Source organism: Balaenoptera borealis (assembly GCF_965194805.1).
Source record: "Balaenoptera borealis genome assembly, chromosome: 3".
Lineage (NCBI taxonomy): Eukaryota > Metazoa > Chordata > Mammalia > Artiodactyla > Balaenopteridae > Balaenoptera > Balaenoptera borealis.
Window position 1 is genome coordinate 117,759,879 of NC_138866.1, and position 10,138 is coordinate 117,770,016.

General features: G+C 47.6%; 1 long non-coding RNA gene across 1 annotated transcript in view; it reads right to left on the reverse strand.

Moving 5' to 3' along the window:
* LOC309624858 overlaps positions 1-9,524 on the reverse strand; it is a 78,375-nt gene extending 68,851 nt beyond the window's left edge. Inside the window, exon 1 of the long non-coding RNA XR_014242172.1 lies at positions 8,565-9,524. This is a non-coding gene — a long non-coding RNA (uncharacterized lncRNA). The remainder of the gene's footprint in view (positions 1-8,564) is intronic.
* Positions 9,525-10,138: the final 614 nt, after the last annotated feature.

Here is a 10,138-nt window from a genome sequence, read left to right on the forward strand (position 1 = left end):
TGTAAGGGGCTTTCCTGGAGGCCCACCCAACGGTTTCCACTTTTAGCTCCTATAGCCACTGATAGCTGCAAGATAGCTTGGGATATGTAGCATTTTAGTTGGGCATATTGCTACCTCCAAAATATAGGGATTCTGTTATGAAAAGAGGAAAATGGATATTGGGTAGGTAACTAGAAATCTCTGCTGCAGAAGGAATAAATAGGCAAAATTAGCATCTTTTTTCATTAGATTTTCCTTTTTAAAAATTAAAAAAAAAACTGTACACATTAGTAAATGAGGTCAAGTTATCAAGAAAATCGTGAATGTCTTAGGTAGAAATCATTTAGTTGCAAAGAACAGAAAGCTACTTGACTGCCTTAAGTAAAACAGGGAGTTTATTATAAGGATTCATGGGACTATCTTAGGGTGAAGGGCAGGAAGCTGGTGGGCCAGTGAAGGAAACTGGCCCAAGGATTTGTCTTCCTTTTCCTCTTCTCAGGGTCCTAATAATCTCCTGTCTCCAATTCCCTCTGACTTTCTCATCTGCTTCAATTCTTTCTCTCCCTCTCTGATATTTGTCTTTCTCTTCCCTATGTACATAGCAGAAAATGGTCACCCTGACCTACCAGTTCAAGTGCCAACAGGAACTATGCAAAGTCCCCATGACCCAATTCCAAAATCCCTGAGATGTCATGAGTTAGCCCAAGCTTGGGTTAGATGCCCACCCACCCTGGTGGGCAGGTGCAGCCAGGGCAGGCCACTTGGGGCAGATCACCTGAGGAGCTCAGGTGGGCAGGTAGGCATTTAGGTCATATGTCCCTACAAACACTTGAGGACAGCATTGTCCTTCAGGCAACCCTAGCTTTCCTAGCAGACGTTGGGGAAAGCTTCCTTTTAGCTCCCTCCATTCTCTGTATGAGCTGGCCTCTTTCCAGAAAGGCTCTGAGGTTCTAGGGCCAGACAACATATAAAGTCTCCTTGACACCTGTTGCTACATTTACTTTCCTCTACCAAAGGCTAACTGTCCTTGGCCCCAGGGGCTCAGAATCTGGGGGAGGAGGACAGATGTGTAAACCCATGACTCCCGGGTAAATCGGGCGGAGGGCTAGCCTGCTGCATCCTGTGCCCATGTGAAGTCTAAGCATGTTGAGCACTTGGGGAAGTGACAGGAGTCGCCTTGACAACCTCTGGATGCAGAAGATGGGAACAAGAGCAAAAGAGAGATGCCGAGTCGAGCCACGGAGAATGGACCAGAGCTGATAAAATTAAGAAAAGTGGCTGAGACGTGGTGGGGCGGGGGGGTTCCTAGCAAATGATAGAATTAATGTAAAAAAGAGCACTTGGACTTCAATTTCTCAAAATTTGAGTAAATAAGACATGACACCACCAAAGCCAAGAAGAGGCCTGAGGCCTCTATAGACGGCTGGATAAACCAAGCCAAGCTCATACAGAGACTGGAAGGGAGTTAAAAGGAAGCTTTCCCCACGTTTCTGCAAGGAAAGCTAGGGTTGCACGAAGGACAATGCTGTCCTCAAGTGTTTGTAGGGACATATGCCCTAAATGCCTACCTGCCCACCTGAGCGCCTCAGGTGATCAGGGAATTTTATCTCATTGAAGTGCCACCATATGCTCTTTGCCCTTGGAAGGATTTCTTAAAATTGAATTTGCATAATAGGTAATATATGCAAGTTGTTTGAAATTATTTCGAAATAGAATTTCTGGTTTATTTTTCCAAATAATTCAAATTCTTTTTTCTCTTTTTTTTAAATAAATTTATTTATTTATTTTTGGCTGCATTGGGTCTTCATTACTGTGCACAGGCTTTCTCTAGTTGCACCGAGCGGTGCACAGACTTCTCGTTGCAGTGGCTTCTCTTGTTGAGGAGCACAGGCCCTAGGCGCGCGAGCTCAGTAGTTGTGGCAGGAGGACTCAGTGGTTGTGGCTCGTGGGCTCTAGAGCACAGGCTCAGTAGTCGTGGCGCACGGGCTTAGTTGCTCCACGGCATGTGGGATCTTCCCGGACCAGGGCTCGAACCCGTGTCCCCAGCATAAGCAGGCGGATTCTTAACCACTGCGCCACCAGGGAAGTCCTCAGATTCTTTACAAAAGTTACTATGAGTGGAGGTATATCCCTGTTCAGCTTTTAAAGTTATTTTCCTGTATAGGAGAAAATGGTTCATCTCCCTACTTTACCCTATTGAAGCACCGCTAACAACTTCATGACCAACACCAGCAGAAACCAGGAGGCAAAGTAAGAACTCCCAGTCTCCCAACTGCCAAACCAATGGTGGAAACCTTGCAAAAGGAATGGCATCCCCTTCCACACACATTAAAATAGTAATACACAGTGCTGGTTAATTTGTGGAAAAACACACGTCCTTATCCAATGGGGTAGCCCCAGCATAAATTCCTCCAGAGAGAACTTTAACAATGCACCCTGAGAACCATAAGAATGCTTTTTCTTTTCAACCCTAGGAATTTATCATAAGGAAATGATACCCTACCACCACTAAAAGAAAAAAATGAAAAGGTATCTATTATAAATAACTACATTTATTAGAGGGGAAAATTGGAAGCATGTGTTTTCTTTCAGTTTAGGCTAAGCAGGAGGCATTATTTCCCCTTCACAGTTGGAATCTGAGGTATAAAAGGTCACAGAACTGGTATTAACTGAATACCAGCCGTGTACCCAGTGCTTCACTTTCCTGAGCTCAGTGACATCCCTCCCCCCACCTGTTAGGTGGGTAGCATTGTCCCCTTACAGACAATGGCTCACTATGCAAGTTACTGGGAGTGGCAGGATTGATTTCCAGCCCAGTGTTTTTCAAAGACCTGCAACGTACTCCAGTATTCTTGGAAAATCTGCCCTTGGCATTGAGGCATCCCACCTGGGCTTCCACTCAGTTTTGAAAGGAGAGAATATAATATTGTTTGATAACTTTATCAAAACGTACTTTACAAAGGAAAAAAATTCCAAGTTCAAACACACGGAGTTTTTCTCTTGCTTTCCCCCTTCCTTTTATTATGCACTTTATATTCTCTCAGAAGTTGGGACTCATTAATTACAGCGGTGGTAATTATAACCCACTTGTACTTCTGCAGAGCCCTTCTGAGGAGCTGAGAGTCCTTTATAAATACGAGCTCATTAATCGTCCCAGCAACCCTGCAGGTAGAAGGCAGCTACTGTCCTTAGAGGATGGGGCTCTGAAGCTGCCTAGACTGGGGCTACCGGTGCTCTGGTGCCAGGGGCCTGGGCTGCCTGGAGCCCTTTGCAGGACAGCCATTTGCCCGAGATATCAAAGGCTAAAAACTGCCTGGTTACTGGCTTTAAGGGCATCTAACTATCTTGGAGTTCCACAACAAAAGCCCTTGGCTTAGTGATCCTCCAGGCCACACTCACAGGCCAGGGCTAGACAGCTGAGTCTGTACACCACAGCCTGGCCCCAGTGCCATCTGATGTTTTCTGACGTCTGCACCTTTGCTTGTGCTGTGTGCCTTGTTTGCTATGCTCTCCCTCCTCTTTTCTAAATTAGCCCACCCTTCAGCTGAGGTTCCGCTGGTTCTACAGCCTCTCTCCCTCCCTGACCTCAACCAAACCGTACAGTCTGAACCATTTATTTTTCTGGTAACTCTGAGCAGTATGGCATCTCTTGGGTTGCTCTATTGCATTGCTATTGATGTTCTGAATCACTATTTGGCATTCTTTTGAAGCACAGTCTGGTCTTCCTCCTGACTGAGAGCCTCTGGGGGCTGGAATACACATCTTTTCCATGTTTCTGGGAACTTTGGTGCCTAGCACAGGGTTTGGTATACAGTAGGGGGTCAAGAAATGTTGACTGATGGGCAGAATGGGTCCTGAGTGGCTGTTCTCCAGGGAGTACTGACAGAGGAGATGGACGTCACTGCTACCTTACCTGGCTCCATCCCACCCATTGGGCCAGAACCCTGAGCCAGAGGAGCACACTTGCTGCCTCCCAGGTGCCTGATTTGCACAGCTCCCCATCTTACTTGGGCTGCTCCTTACCACTCCTGCCAGGCCTGCCTCTGATACCAAAGTACACTCACCCTTTTAGCTTTCGCTCAAATGCCAAATTTGAATGAAATCTTCCTGAACCCATCCTTCCTCCATGAAAAGTCATCACCCTCTTCTCTGAGCCCCTTATTGCATAAGAAATGGTCCAAACTGTGGCTCTGTCACTTCCTAGCTGCATGACCTTGGACAGGTCCCCATCTCCCCAAGCCTTTGCGACCTTGTCCTTTGATGGCAACCATATGCCAACTGGATAAGTGTGTCATGAGCATGAAAAGGGAGAGCTTGGTACCTGGTGCTTACTACGTCATCACTGCTCGAATTTCTGTCTTAGCTGCTGCACAGAGGGTAGTGGTGCTGCCTAATTCATTGTTGGGATGGGGTGACCCCTGAATCTCTTGTTTTTAAAAAGCTTATCAAGTGACTCTGATGTACAGCTACATTTGGGGACCACAAGCCTAAACTAGATTCTCCTGTGAGGGAGGAACCAGGTTCCAGAAAGTGGAGGCAGAGCAGGGGAGGGTGTGTCCAAGGTCAGCACCATGAATAAGGGTTGGAGCCAAGGTGAGATGCACAGAGTCAAAGGTTGGAAGGGACCTTCCACGTCACCAAACCAACAACATACCTGATGCTCAAATCCCACCAAATATTTGATAAGCCAGAGAGCCCTTTTTATTTTTCCTTCTCTAGTTCTATTCAAACAAATAAGGTCCAATCAAATCCTCATTATAGAATTATCATCCCAAAGAAAGAATCTCCCTTGATGCCCATCCTGCCTCCTCCCCACTAGCATTGGGTTTTCTGTGGATCCTTCCAGAACTTTTTCTGGATGTTCAATTATTTTTTTATTTTATTTTAAGGGTACATGAAGAACTTTACAAAGATTACGCTATACAATTAATTTTATTCTCAAGTTAATATAAACCTGACTTGTCTATATCAGGTGATGAGGGAAGTCACAGACTGGGGTGGGATCCTATTCAGTCACAGCCACAGCTGTTGCCACATTGACACTCCATTTGGGAAATGTTGCTGAGTGTCTTGAGGACCAGGCACTGGGCATTAGTCAAAGTTCTCTGAGTTATGCTAAACTCAGGTTCCCAAGGTTTCTGCCTGCATTTCTCCATCTCACTCATCAGGATGTCCTGAGAGTCCATGTCAATTACTTTATAGAAATTTAGATCTGTTACATTTATTGTGTTTCTCTGATCACCTTTCCAGTTACCTTTTCAAAGAGTGCTGCTTTGACACAGGCTTATTTTGATTCAGCTATTCTTTGTAAAGCCATCTTGAGCCCTGATGATCACCATGCCATTTTCCAATTCCTAATAAATCATGGTTTTAATCACTCATGCTGCAATCCCTCCCTGGAGCAACAGCAGGCTCACGAATACATGATATTTCTATTACCATTCAAGTTTCCTCATCCCCACAGTCCTCCTAAGATCACCACTAGCTGTTCCCAGGGGAGATAGCTCTTCGGCCTTAGGAGACTGGACTAGGTTCAGGATTCTGACCTCCTCCCTCCATCACAGTTGCACCACCAGCTCATGGCACTCTTTCCTTTCCAGCCTGGAAGCTCACTTTCCTGGCCTGAGAAGAAATCAGCATTAGAAAACATCCATTTCCTCTTCATCCCCTGACATCAATGGGAGGTATAGTGGGAAGGTCATGGGCCTTGGGAATCAGACAGAGACCTTGTTCAAATCCGAGCTCCACCACTGGCCAGCTCTATGACCTGTTGAACCTTGCTAATCCTTGCTCTCCAGTTCTGTAAAATGGGTAGAATTAGCTTAAGATTGGGAATAATGTACTTTCTCCACAAATGATAGTTACAATTACCATTATCAGCCCAATTGGCTTGAATGACCATCTCTTGAAGCCAATAAGGAATACTTTTTTCCCAAGTTAAGCCACTCACCAAAGCAATCAGCCATTGCCTGCCTAGGTCCTTCCCCAGCGTGGGTCCTCTGCTGTTGTGACTGATGGAGAACAGAGATGGAGTTCTGAGCTTCCATAATAAACACCAAGAGAAGAACAAAGTAACTCAGGACACTTTGGGGTAGAGGGCCATTCTCCTCCTGAATCGTTTTGTGGCAGCTGCTCTCCTGGTCCCTGGATAGGGGGATGCTGTGATTGGTCCAGTTTGCCTTACTTAACCCCATCCTCTTTCTGTTCTTCATGGAGAAGACCCTGGCCACAGCTCACCTCAAATACTGCTCTCCTTCATCAGGACTTGATGAGGTCTTTGCTATCATTACTTAGTCAAACTCCTTTCAAATGAGGAAACTGAGGCTCAGAGGGGGGTGATTTAATCAAGGTTCTCCAAAAGTTTAGCTGTAGAGCTGAAACTAGCACCCAGGAATTCAGGGGGGACTGTCTCTTGTTCTGTGCTCACTCCCCTCTGATCCAGCTCCTTGTAGCTGACAGGGAGCTTTCCTTAAGCCTGAAGGCTTAACGCAAACCAGTCTCCATCACTTGCCCCTGCTCCTCCTTCTTCATGCCCCAAGGGTGTGCTGGGAGATTGGCCTATGCATCAAGAATCCTATCTCTGCTGTGTGACCTTGGGCAAGTCACTGTCCCTCTCTGGGCCTCTGTCCTCAATGAGGAAGATACATGATCTCCAAAGTCACTTCCATTCTGATAGCCTCAGGTTCTGTGCAGGTGAGATCCACCCCCAGGTTTGGAAGATCCCCACGCTCACTTCGGCCCATAGTGACAGGTGAGCATTCCCTTCCAGTTTGCATGCAGGTTTCATATCTTAATCACTGAGCTCAAGGGATGGGGACCCCTTAATGCAACGATGTGCATACTGTGAGCTTATATTGCAGTCAACTAACCAAATCCTCCCCAGTGCAGAATTTAGTTGGAAAGACTCCATTCTTACCAGAGACCCCTGAATGCACCACCCGATTCCCCCTAAAACCAGCTGGGCTCCTTTGGGGGACCCTCAGGAAGGCCATTCTAGAACTGGGGCTCCCTTGGCATGGCCAGCATCGGGTCATTAGCTGTTAAGAGCCAACTCTGGACGATGGCCCCAGCCCACATGCACACACAAACCTCCCTGGGCATCATCCACCCCCAACCCCCTACCCCACACCCCTCCTGATCAGCATTTGGAAAGGAGCAGAAGTAGCTCCTACTGGGGCCCAAGTGACTCCCTGCCCAGGAAGCCATATCCCGCCAACACCTCCCACGCTCCCCCCCGGGGCCACACCTGCAGAAGGATGATAAGGGAATCGGATTCTCAAGCAACACCAGAGGCACAGTCCAAAGATTCAGAATATTTAGCTGTGTTTACCCGCAATAATCAGCTTCTCAAAGACATGTTGCTGGGCAGCTCTTGCAACATTGATTATGCCGCCTCATATTTTTGGCCCCCGGGGGCAAACAGCTCTGATTAATATTTCACAGCACAGGTTTTTTTTTTTTTTTCATATTCCTTTCTTCATGTTGTTGCTTTTCTCTTTTTTAATTTTTTTCTTCCTCCTGAGCCCCTGAGAGCCTGATAGAGAGACACGGAATATTTTACCGTCTCTTGTGTCTGCCTGCTCCAGTAATCAGCGGACTCGATCACGCTTGCAGTGTTTTTATGAATTAGTAACAGGCACTTTGGAGGGCTAGCGGGGGAGGCAGGAAATGCAATCTATGGAAACTTAATGAGCGCCGTGGGGAACAGCTACCTCACTGCCTCCAGCCCTGCCACGCCGCGCTCTAAATCACCCTTTCAGAGATTACCCACTTCCAGAACAGCCTCGACAGCTTGTGTGGGGCCCCTGAGTGCCCCTCTGTTCCCCTCCTGAGGACCCCTCCAGGTCCTCCCAGGAAGAGGGATGTGGGAGAGGCAGCTGAAGCACATCTCCATTTTAATTTGAAAAAAGGGAGAGAGGGGATCTGGCTTAGCCCGAGAAACTGTCCTGCCCTTGCAGGCTCTTTGCATCTGTTGTTCTTCGACAAACTGGGTGCAGATGGGTGAGGGTAGGGCAGGGAGGCTGGGCAGGTGGACCAGGCAGGCCCCCGTACGGAGATCTGCAATTCAAACCAGGGTCCTTGCAGGGGGTCTTATTCTTGCAGGCCTAGAAATCTGTTCTTGTTAGGGCTCTCCACTAGATTCTAAAGGACTGATTGACACCACCGAAAGTCCCAAGGATTCAAGCCATATGTTGTGAGATACCACTTGAAAAAAAAATCCACTCCATCATGGTCTGATGTTCGGTCCTACTGTGTGTGATCAAGCCCCAGTTCACACCACATGACATTCACCACTCGAATCTGACTACCCTCAAGCCCTGTTCACGAGACCCATCCACTGACCATGAGCTTGGACGGTAGGGCAAAGTCATTGGCTACAAAAGTTTCTAAATTATTTACCCTCGATTACCTTGTATTCTATGCCCAATGCCTGGTAACGAACAGTTCACACATAGGCTCTGATCCCCATACCACACTTGGGGCAGTGCTCATCCAAAGTTGAATGCCACATTCTTAATTCGCAAAGGGAAAAACAATCACCAAGTAAGCCAGAACCACGTGGCCAGGATCAGAGCCGCCCTTACCAGAAGGAAGGTGGGTAGTCAGCTTGTAATCAGAAAGTAGTATGGGAAGCACGACATGTGTTGATCTTTCTTTCTTTCTTCTCTCTCTCTCCTTTCTTCTTTCCTTTCCTTTTTAGTTTGGCAAATGTCATCTACACAAAAATAGAGAGAATAGTATAATGAGCCCTCACATGCCCATCACTGAGCTCCAGTCATCAAGTTAAATATTTGTGACCTGACCTTCCCTGTAAGGACAGATCTTCCCCCCAACCAGGTGCCCTGTGCCCAGGATGCTGGGAGACCAATGTGTTCCCCCAGGTCCCCCTCTTTAGATGTACCGTGCAGCTCGTTCCCTTCTGGTAGCCCAGGCTTCCCCCTGGCATTAACCCCTCCCCAGTCATTCTCTCTGAAGGACGCCCCGGCCATGCAGGTGGGAGAGGTCCTTCAATCGTATGTTCACAGATAATCAGCTGGGCTCCCATTGTGGTAGATGACTGGTTTCATGCACTACATTTTGAGTCTTCCTTATTCATCCTCATGTGGTAGCTTCCAGGACCAGGGAAAACAAGAAAACAAGAGCTTGGGAGCAGTGTACACGTCACCTGGGGCTCAGAGGTGCCTGCCACGAGACCTGCAAACCCAGCTCCACACGGAGCTGTTACAACTGTCAAATCTCTTGGTCCATGCCTGATCCAAGATGTGGAGCTCCAAACAGAGGAACACCTGCGTCTGCCCTCAGGGGCTCATCATCCAGTGCTAAAATGCCCGGGATTGCGGGGGAGTAAACACTGATCACCTGGTGAGTTGATACGTCACCCCTCCTCTGGGAACCAGCTACTGGAGAAGAAACACAGAGATGATGATTCGATGATGAAGAGGAGGAGGAGGAGGAGGAGGAGGAGGAGGAGGGAGAGACTGGGAGAGAGGAAGAGGGAGAGATCGATAGATAGAAATGTATGTACACACATAAACACCACTCAACACGCAGAGGCAGATTAGAGCCAGAGGCTCAAGAAAACCTGAGCTAGGGGGAGGTGACAAAGCAAGGGGAGGGGAAAGTGGGGCAGGGGATGAGGGTGGGCAGGAAGATTTAGTTCACACTGGACTCTGTCAGGGTGGGAGGGTAGGGCCCAGCAAGGTCTCAAAGCCCCATCCTGCATGCACATCTTAACAGTTCTTAAGACCACAGCTCACTAAGCAAGTCCACACAAAACAACAGATCCAAATTAACAAACAGCATCCCCATGTGTTAGTCACTCTCCTCTCACAAGGGAGCAGTGCCTTTTTTCAGAATTCCTCCCAAACCACCAAATCCTACAGTGCTTAGGCCTTCGGCCAAAGCCAGATGTTCTTGGGAGAGTTGGATTTGCTGTTAGTTATTTTTAGTATTATTATACTTGTACCACAAATGTGGACCTCAGACTAGCAGTATCAGCCTCACCTGGCAGCTTGTGATAAATGCAGATTCTCAGGCCCCTCCCAAGCCCCCTGAATCAGAATCTGCATTTTAACTCCATCCCCAGGCCATTTGTGGGCACAGTCAAGGGTAAGAAGCCCTGGTCTTTCACATCCCTGGGGATCCCTTCCTGGAACAC